Source organism: Canis lupus, chromosome 20 (genome assembly GCF_003254725.2).
Source record: "Canis lupus dingo isolate Sandy chromosome 20, ASM325472v2, whole genome shotgun sequence".
NCBI lineage: Eukaryota > Metazoa > Chordata > Mammalia > Carnivora > Canidae > Canis > Canis lupus.
Window position 1 is genome coordinate 12126830 of NC_064262.1, and position 10535 is coordinate 12137364.

Consider the following 10535-nt stretch of genomic DNA (forward strand, 5'->3'; position numbering starts at 1 on the left):
TTCCTGCAATTCACTTCAGTGCAGCCTTTTCTGCTTAGGATGATTACAAGTTGACTTGTTGGCATTGTTGAATTGTTTCCTGCAATTCACTTCAGTGCAGCCTTTTCATGAGATATATTTTCTCAGCTTCTTTAGTTGTATAGTTGTATTCCATGGTGCAAAGCCAGCTCTAGGAGTATAGGCACAGTTGATGCAACTAAAGAGTACCACCTGAAATACTTTCTGTGATGGTCTAGCTCAGTTAAAATATTTTTTTCAAAATTAGAGCCTATTTTTCCAATAGGTGTTGGGACATTTTGACACTCAACACTAGCCTATTGAAATTTATATATAATTGTAAATTATAAAAACAATTTCAAATATCTGTTTATATTCCTGAGGTAAGCCCCAAATAAATGGAACATGTGGTTGGTAGCTTAGTGGGGCAAGCTGAAAGGGATATGAGAAAGTCTGTGATGTTTGGGCATGTGCCACTGTCTAGTGTGAGGTTGAAGGATTTCCAATTTTATTCACTCTGGTCTGATTTGGTCTGGGTTAAACAGGAGATACAAAGTTGGTGAGGTTGATAATAGCACTGAAATTAGTCATCAAACATCCTTATACTTAATTTACAAAAGCAAAAACCGGTAATATCCAAAATGTCAAAATAGGGAAATAAGTAAAAGTGCAATAGAAGAGCACGTACTATGCTCCTCTATGGTGGAAGAGCATGTACCCATTAAAAATGATGCTTGCAAAATATTTTAATATTATTAGAATATATATAATAACATTAAATGAAAGAATAGGAGGGCAACTGAGTGGCTCAGTCAGGTAAGCGTCTGACTCTTGATTTTGGCTCAATTCATGATCTCAGGATCATGAGATCAAGGCCTGAATTGGGCTCTATGCTGGGATGGAGCCTGCTTAAGATTCTCTCTCTCCCTCTCCCTCTGCCCTCTCCCTTCCCCTCCCCACTCCCAGCTTGTGCTCTCTCAAAAAAAAAAAAAAAAAAGGAAAAAGAATTGTACAAATGAAAATACAAAATTTCTATAAACTATAGAGTATACAGAGTCAATTGATATGCATCTGAAACATGAATATTAATACATCATTGAGGGACTTTTGGTTATAAGTATTAAAAAACAGTTCTATTGAAAATAAAAATGTGTTAAAGAAAACACATTGAGGTAGCTCATCAAATCTAAGAAAAGATAGAGAAATATAACCTGTATCAAGGAACAGGTAGGAGGAATTATGGATAAGTTCTTCATGGATTATCCTAAATGTTTCTTTTCCAAACATTTTTCTCTTAAGATTCAATTCCTTGTAGGGAGATAATGAGTGAATTCATGAGTCGTCACCCATTTCTTAAAGAAGAGGTAACCTGATTCACAGTCCTACCAAGCAAACACAGAATAGGAAAATGGGAAGTGTGTTAAGAAAAGAAATATTTTGTCTGCTACAGAAGAGAAAAAATAATGTGTGTAGGTTAAAATCACATGTCCTATAAACACATATCTGATGACTCTAATAACATTAGTTACCGTTTGTTGTGTGCTCAACACTCTGGTTTCCCTGCTTTATAGGGATGCTCTTATTTTAATTTTTCAACATTTAAAGGTAGGTTTTATTACTAACCCCAGTTTACAAAGGTGGAAATTAATACTTACATAGGTTAAATTGCCTAATGTCATCCAATGAGAATATGATAGATCTGAAATTTGATCTGTGGCTGGCCAGCTACAAAGCCCATGAATTTGGCTGCCAAAATACATTAGATGAGTTATTTTTATCAACACTTCAGTTTTATTATTTCTCTCTGTGCCATCAGACTAAAGCAAACATTGGACTAAATAGTAGGGCTTAAGCCATGGGTTTATTTCTAAATATAGAGATAACCCAAAGGGGTATTTTTAAAATATTCACTCTAAAATATTTGAATTTTAGCTTTGAACAGTGTATCAAGCCCATTTCAATTGTTTTATTAGGATAAAAGGGTAGTTTCCTATCATAGTACATTTCAATTAGTCACGAAGAACAACCGAATACTGTTAATGAATGAGTGTTCCTGAAAAGTGAATTTCATCAAAGCCAATGGAATTGTCAGAGCTCTGACTAGAATAAGAAATATATTTCATTCCATTTTTTTCATTCCAGGAGTCTTAGGGGGTCAGCATGCCCTAGACATTTTGTTCCTTATCTCCCAGACTGGTTTCTCAATTTTTCAATACTAGCTTTGGTTCCTTCAAGCAACTGGAAATATCAAAATTTTCCCCAGTTCCAATGTTGAAACTCACTTGAAATATGTCCAACACTTATTACTGAAATATGAAACATTAGCTTGCATAAGAATCGTCTTGTGAGCTTATTTTTTCTATTGAGGTATAAATGACAGATGACATTATTTTAGTTTCAAGTGTATGTGTATTTGAGTGTGTTGTTAAATTTGGTGTGCTAAGATTTTGTTGAAGATTTTGGCATTTATTGTTGGCCTGTAGTTTTCTTTTCCTGTGGCATCCTTGTCTTTGTGTGTGTGTGTGTGTGTGTGTGTGAGGGTAATTCTGCCGTCATAATATGAGTTTGGAAATGTTTCTTCCTCTTCTATTTTTTTCTTGGAAGAGTTAGAGAAGGATTGGTATGAATCCTTTGAATGTGTAGTAGAATTAACCAGTGAAGCTTTCTAGTCCTGGACTTTTGTTTCTTGGTAGGTTTTTGGTTACTGATGCAACCTCTATTCAGTTTTTCTGGAGTTTTTGATGTTTAATTCTTCGTAGGTTGTACATTTTTAGGAATTCATTCATGTCTTCTAAACATTCCAATTGGTGTATTGTTGTTCATGTAGACTCTTATGGTCCTTTGTATTTCTGTAAAGAAATACAGTCGTAATGTCTGTTTCATTTATGACTTTATATATTTGAGTCCTACCTTTTATTCTTGATAAGTCTACCTAAAGATTTGGCAATTTTGTTTGTTCCAAAAGCCAGCTTATTTCACTAATCTTTTCTACCATCTCTTTAGTCTCTATTTATTTCCACTCTGAGTTTTATTATTTTCTTCCTTCTGTTAAGTTTAGGTTGTGTTTGTCCTTTTTTTCCCTACTTCCTTGAGGTGTTGTTGATTTATTCTTTTTTTTTAATATTTTATTTATTTATTCATGAGAGACCCAGAGACATAGGCAGAGGGAGAAGCAGGCTCTATGCAGGGAGCCTGATGTGAGACTCGATCCTGGCACTCCAAGATCACGCCCTGGGCTGAAGGCAGGCACCAAACCGCTGAGCCACCCAGGGATCCCTGAGATATTCTTGTTTCTTGGTGTAGGCATTTATTGCTCTGAACTTCCCTCTTAAAACTGCTTTTGCTGCATCTCATAAGCTTATATTTCTATTTTAATTTGTCTCAGTGAATTTTTTTTCTCTTGATTTTTGACCCATTGTTTTTTGATAGCATGTTGTTTATTCTTCACATATTTGTGAATTTTCCAGTTTTCTTGTAATTTATTTCTAATTTCATACCATTATGGTTGGAAATGATGCATGGTATGATTTCAGATGAGATCAGGTGCATTCAGGGTGGTATGGCTTGTAGACTTGATATTATTTCAGCCTTTCAATTTGTTAAGGCTTGTGCTGTGGCCTAACATATTATCTATCTTGGAGAATGTTTCAGGTACACTTGAGAGGGATGTGTATTCTATTGCCTTTAGATGAATGTTCTATATATATCTGTTAAGTCCATTTGGTCTAATGCATTGTTTAAGGCTGATGTTTCTTTACTGATGTCCTACTGGATAATCTATCCATTATTGTAAATGGGACGTCCCTTTATTTTTTTTTTATTTTTTAATTGGAGTTCAATTTGCCAACATATAGCATAACACCCAGTGCTCATCCGCCAAGTGCCCCCCTCAGTACCCATCACCCAGTCACCCCAACCCCCTGCCCACCTCCCCTTCCACTACTCCTTGTTCATTTCCCAGAGTTAGGTGTCTCTCATGTTTTGTCACCCTCACTGATATTTTCACTCATTTTCTCTCCTTTCCTTTTATTCCCTTTCACTAATTTTTATATTCCTCAAATGAATGAGACCATATAATGTTTGTCCTTTTCCGATTGATTTATTTCACTCAGCATAATACCCTCCAGTTCCATCCACGTCGAAGCAAATGGTGGGTATTTGTCGTTTCTAATGGCTGAGTAATATTCCATTGTATACATAAACCACAGCTTCTTTATCCATTCATCTTTCGATGGACACCGAGGCTCCTTCCACAGTTTGGCTATTGTGGACGTTGCTGCTATAAACATCGGGGTGCAGGTGTCCCGGTGAGGGATGTCCCTTTATATTTTTGGATTGTTGTATAGTTCTCCCTCAAGGTCTGCTCTTATGTTGAGTGCATATATATTTTAAAATATATATCCTGTTGTTGGATTGACCCCTTTATCATGTTATAATGACTTTGTCCATTATTACAGCCTTTGTTTTTAGGTTTATTTTGTCTCACTATACCTTCACTTTCTTTTCATTTCCATTTGCATGGATTATCATTTCTTATCACTTTTAGTCTATGTGTGTTCTTACATCTGAAGTGTCTTGTAGGTAGTATATGGTTGAGTCTTTAAAAAAAGATCCATTGAGTTATATCTTTTGAATAGAGAACTTAGTCCATTTACATTTAAATTATTGGTAGGTATGTACTTAATGTCATTTTGTTAACTGTTCTCTGTTTTGTAGTTCTTCTCTGTACTTATCTATTTCTCTTACTCTCTTTCTTTGTGGTTTATTTATTGTATTTATCGGCATGCTTATGTTCCTTTTTATCTTTCATATGCATACTCTAGATTTTTGTCTATGGTTACCATGAGTCTAACATATAACAACTTATATTGTCTACAGTCTTTTTAAAATTGATAATATATGCTTGAACATATTCTAAAGCTCTACTTTTTTTTTTAAGATTTTATTTATTCATGAGACACACACAGAGAGAGAGAGAGAGAGAGACAGGCAGAGGGAGAAGCAGGCTCCATGCAGGGAGCCCGATGCGGGACTCGATCCCAAGACTCCAGGACCCTGGATGGAAGGCAGGTGCTAAACTGCTGAAGCTCTACATTTTTAATTTGCCCTCCTTCAATTTTATATTTTTGAAGTCACATCTTACATCTTTTTAGCTTGTATATCCATTAAGTAATTATTATAGTTAATTTTACTACTTTTGTCTTTTAACCTGTACTAGCTTTTTACATGATCAATCCACCAACTTTACTATGTGAAATTTATTCTTTCACATGTTTTCTTGTTACTCGTTAGCATCTTTTCTTTACAGCTTAAAAAAAAATCTCTTCAGTATTATCTGTAAGGCTGGTTGAGTGGTGATAAACTCCTTTAGTTTTTGTCTGTCTGTAAAACTCTATCTTTCCTTCAATTATGACTGATAAGTTTGCCAGATAGAGTATTCTTCATTGAGAATTTTGTTATTTTCTTTCAGCACTTTGAATATATTGTGCCATTCCTGTCTGGCTTGTATTATTTTCTTCTAAAACAAAAAACAACAGATAGTCTTATGAGAATTCCTCCATGTGCAACAAGTTGTTTTCTCTTGCTGCTTTTAAGATTCTTTGTCTTTAACTTTTGACATTTTAATTTTTATTTATAATTTGTCTTGATGTGAGTCTCTTTTGGTCCCTTTCTATTTTCGAAATATCTAGGCTTCCTAGATCTAAATGCCTATTTTGTTACCCAGGTTAGGGAAGTTTTCAGATGCTATTTTTTCAAATATTTCTTGATCTTCTCCTGGGATCCCTATAAGGTAAATGTTACTCTGGTGTTATTCTATAAGTCTCTCATGCTATCTTCATTTTTTTTTTTCATTCATTTTTTCTTTCTGTTGGTCTGATTGGGGGAGTTCCGTTGCCCTATGAATTCATTGATCTTTTCTTCTTTATTTAGTCTGCTATAGAACCCCTCTAGTTAATATTTTCAGTTTAGTTATTGTATTTTTCAGCTATTTGGACTTCTCTTTGGTACTTTCTTATATTTTCTATCTCCTTGTTGAAGTTATCACAGCATTCATAAAGTATTTTCCCAGTTTTGGTAAACATCTTTATGACTCTTATTTTGAACTCTTTATTAGTTAAATTACTTATCTCTGTTTCATTAGTTTCCTTCCCCCACTCCCAGATTGTTTTATCTTGTTCTTTCATTCAGAATATGTTTCTCCATTTCTTCATTTTGTTGAAGTCCCCATGTTGGTTTCTATGCTAGATAAAACAGCAACCTCAGACTCTCCCAGTCTTGAAGGAGTGGCTTTGGGTAGAAGATGGACCTTATCATTCAACACTGACATAGCCCTTGGTTGTCTCTCACTTTTGTGATTTACCAAGCATCCTATTTTATTTTTAATGGCTCCCAGTATTTGAGGGTATGCTGAGACCTCTCAGTGTCCCATAGGTAAGGATGTCAGTCAGCACTTAGATTGAGACTCATTGAAGGCCAGACATCAGACAACATTTTTAAAGTATGCAGGTATCTCCAGTCCTGTGGGCCTATGAGTACATTCCCACTGGCCCTCAGAGCCAGGCAATCTGGAGGTGTCCATGGAAATCAGTAAAATTGGGATTCCAGATAAGTGTAAGAGCTTCCTCTAAGAGAAAATGCTGCTGTGGAGCATTGCAGAGGGAGAACACAAAGATAGCATTCACCCTATGGGGTCCCTTGAAAGGATCACAGTCAGCCCTTAGATGTGTATAATTAGAAGCTTTCCCCTTAGGCAACAGCTATGATGATAAACTACTGGCTTCTTTTACAGAAAGAGGGAGCTCCTAGGTCTGTTGATTCTTGCTGTGCCCTGAGGGTGGTAACTGTTTAAGAAGACTTTCTCCATTGGTTATAGTTTTGTGGGACCTGTGAACATAAGTCCCAGTGGCTACCATAGTCTGGAGGTATGCTGTCAAAGTAGTTGTAAAAATTGGACCTGCAGACAAGGGTATAAGCTCTCTGCTAGAAGATATTAGTGAGTTGGAGTAAGGCAGAGGCAGAGCACAAAGATTTTGTCTACTAGCCTCCATTCCCTGAGAGCCCCTCTGTGGGCCCCTAGACATTTGCCAGGCAAGGCCACTGCTCCTGGACAAGCAAATAAGCCTCTTGAAAAATCAAGTATGTATTTTAGACTGCTGTCTGTGCAGAGCCCTGGAGGTGGTAGTCTGTCCAGAATTCTGATTATTACAGTCCCATAGGCCCTAGGAATGCACACCACCCTGGTGTCCAGGGCCAGGTGATCAAGGGTCATCCCTTGGATGGCAGCTAGAAAGATGCTGGCACCAGTCATAAAAACTAGGGAAGTAGATGTGTGTAAAAGTTTTTCCAGGAGATAGGGGTACTCTGAATTGCAGCTATGGGAGAGTGTACAGATGGAGCTTGCTGGCTTGAAAAAGATAGAAAGTGTAAAGGTAGAGCCCCTTGGAAAGAAAGAAAAATGGTGCCCACCTGCAGGAGAGAGGCAGAGAGAGTGTAAAGATGGTGCCCATTGAGAAGAAGAAAAAAAATCTAGGATTTTGAAAAAAGAAAAAAGAACGACATACAAAGATGGCACCCCCTACCCTCCAACCCCAGAGAGTATTTCAACAGGCCTTTAGATACATGTTAAGTTAGATGGCTGCCCCTTAGATTGACAGTTTTAGAGAGGCAAATAAGCCTCTTTCACATAAAGTCTGGGTGCCTCTCAGTTGGCTGCCTTTGTGGTGGTATCTGGGGTGAGTGAGTCCAAGTGTGTGAACCCATTAGAGCAGTTTCTACAATCCTCTTGAGCCTTGCAAGGTAGACTTAGCTTCATTGGTTTTCAAAGATAGATATTTTGAGAGCTCATTTCTCAAGTGCAGGTCTTGAAAGTTGGGGTTGAAACCCTTCTATTCATAGGAAGAAGCTTTGTGTTTTGAGTTCTCTCCTGATTGTAGGTCATAGAGCTGGGAGGTCATCTATGGTGAGATTGTGTCCTCAGCCTCCTACCCACTTCACTGTGTGTGTTGGGTTTTTTGCTTTCATTTTTCTTTTTATTTGTTTGTTTAATGTGTGTTTAGGTTTTTTTCAGAGGAAGTTGTTCCATATGTAGTTGTAGATTCAGCATTTCTGTGGGAAGAGGTAAGTTCAGAATCTTTCTACATTATCATCTTGAATCCTTTGAGAGCATCTTTAAAATGCAAATCCTGGCCTCTAGCTTTAAAGATCTGGTTGCTTAGATCCTGGGCAAGGTTCAGATACATGCATTTTACCAGGTGACCCAGGTGATTCAGATGGTCTCTGAAGTCCATTATAAACAATATCAGCTTTTATGATAGTCCAAATGCAAACTGAGAAACATTCTCTCCATTTCCTGGATGGGGATGTTGGACAGGTAAATCCAGGAAGGAGAGAAGTTAGTGAGGCCAAATTTCCTTGTAAACATGATAATAACATAATAATAGACTCCATGGCAGGTATCATAATGTCATTTGCTAGTGGAAGAAGCCTTATCTATGGAATGCTTTTAGCAAGATGTACCAAATCTGTTTAGGACTACTTATGGTAAACAAACCTAGAATATTATGGATTGATGGAACATGGCCCCCTAGAAAACATCCCAGAAGCTAAGTAATTATGGGATTATAAAATTGAAACTGTGACTAAAAAACAGCTTCTTTTTATTTAAATAACATAGCTACATACATTATTTAATGACCTCATATGTTGCTCTAAGTGCATCCTGACACAGCAAGAAAAGTCTGCAAAGCTGTGTTGATGATCTTGTACTTCTCTCTTTATTGCATGTATGTCATGATTAATTGTAATTATTTTTGTTTGTATTTAAATTCCAGTTAGTGAACATATAGTATAATATTAGTTTCGGATGATTCATTCTTAGTGATTCATCTCTTCCATACAACATCTGGTTCTCGTCACAAGTGTACTCCTTAATCCTCATCACTTATTTAACACATCTCTCCCCTAGTATTATATTTTTTTAATTATTAGTAAAGCTTGACAGAAAATAAATCAATTATTTGCATATGTCTGGCACCAGGTTCTTTTGTGCAATCTTACATACAAAATACTCCATGACTTTCCTGCCTCCATCATCTTTCCCAAAATGTGCCCTCTATCACCATCCATCAATAAACAACATGGAGTTAGGCAAATGCACAACACTGCCTCATTCCTAAATGCTTTCTCTTGGTCTCTCTTCTTGGTGTTCCTTTTGCCTAAAATTATTCCTTTCTCTACAGTTAACCTCACAAAACTCAGCTCGACTATCACCTCTCTAGAATCTACGAGAATTGATCACTTCCTCCTTTGTGTTCACCAGAATACTAAATCTTGATAGACTTCCTTCATGAGCCCTCTACCACTTAACTATATTGCTTTGTTGTAATATCTGTTTCAAATCCGGATTTATATTCATAGTAAGTATAAAAACCTATTTTTATGATCAAATAATGGCTAGATATTTACCCACTACAGGTTTTTCTATCACTAAACCTCATTCCATCCTGAAGTCCTTGTACAAACTAAGGGCTTTGCCATTACTTATAATTTTTGAATTTTTATGTTATATTAAAAGGAGGTACATTTTTATGGGTCTTAGAGTCCGCAGACCTGTGTTTATCCAACTTTCTATCACTAGTGCCTTGCACACAGAATGGTCTGTGCCAGCGTGAGAGGAAGGGAGGGCTAGGAGAGGGGGAGTGCCTATTCTTCCTTTGGACTTGATCCAGGACCCTCGCATCCCTATAGGACTGAAAGGAAGAAGGATTCCATCAATCCCTGGTGAAGAGCCAGCTCTGCAACTACATAGACCTAAGTGTCAAATGGGGCACCTCGATGGCTCAGTCAATTAAGCAACTGACTCTTGATTTTGGGTCAGGTCATAATCTCTGGGTTGTGAGATTGAGCCCTGCATTGGGTGCCACACTTAATGGGGAATCTGCTTGAGATTCTCTCTCTCCCTCTCTCCCAGTGCTCTCTGACTCAAATAAATAAATCTTTAAAAAAGATAAAAGAACTAGAAAGTCAAATGAACATAGATTCCCAGTAAATTCATCTAAGATTACAGGATGTTATAGCCAAATGCCACGCCTGCTGCGTGTTAAAACCACAGAAGCTTTCCTGTGAAGACCACAGCATTATCAAGTATTAAACCAAAGTAGAATTTTTGGTCAAGGCCTTGATCCTGTATACATTCTTAAGGAAAATAAGCCTTTGTGTATACATTCCCTTTCTAATTGGAAAAGGACTGTGTAGCTGTTGATTAATACCCATGCTGTGGGATCAGAGGAGATGGGGATCTTGCATATACAAGACACTGACTGGGAAAATCCAAATTCCATTGGCAATTTGCAAGGTTCCCCAGAAACTTGTTTATAAAGCTTGAATGAATTTGGAAGTCCTGCCTTGGGGTAATGATGCAGTAGTTTTAACTAACAGGAATCATGGGGGACCCTTAAGAACACAGCTGTTATCACTAGATTATAGTCTCATCCTGGTAAGTGCCATTCAAAGACTGCTTTTGTTCACCACCATATAAC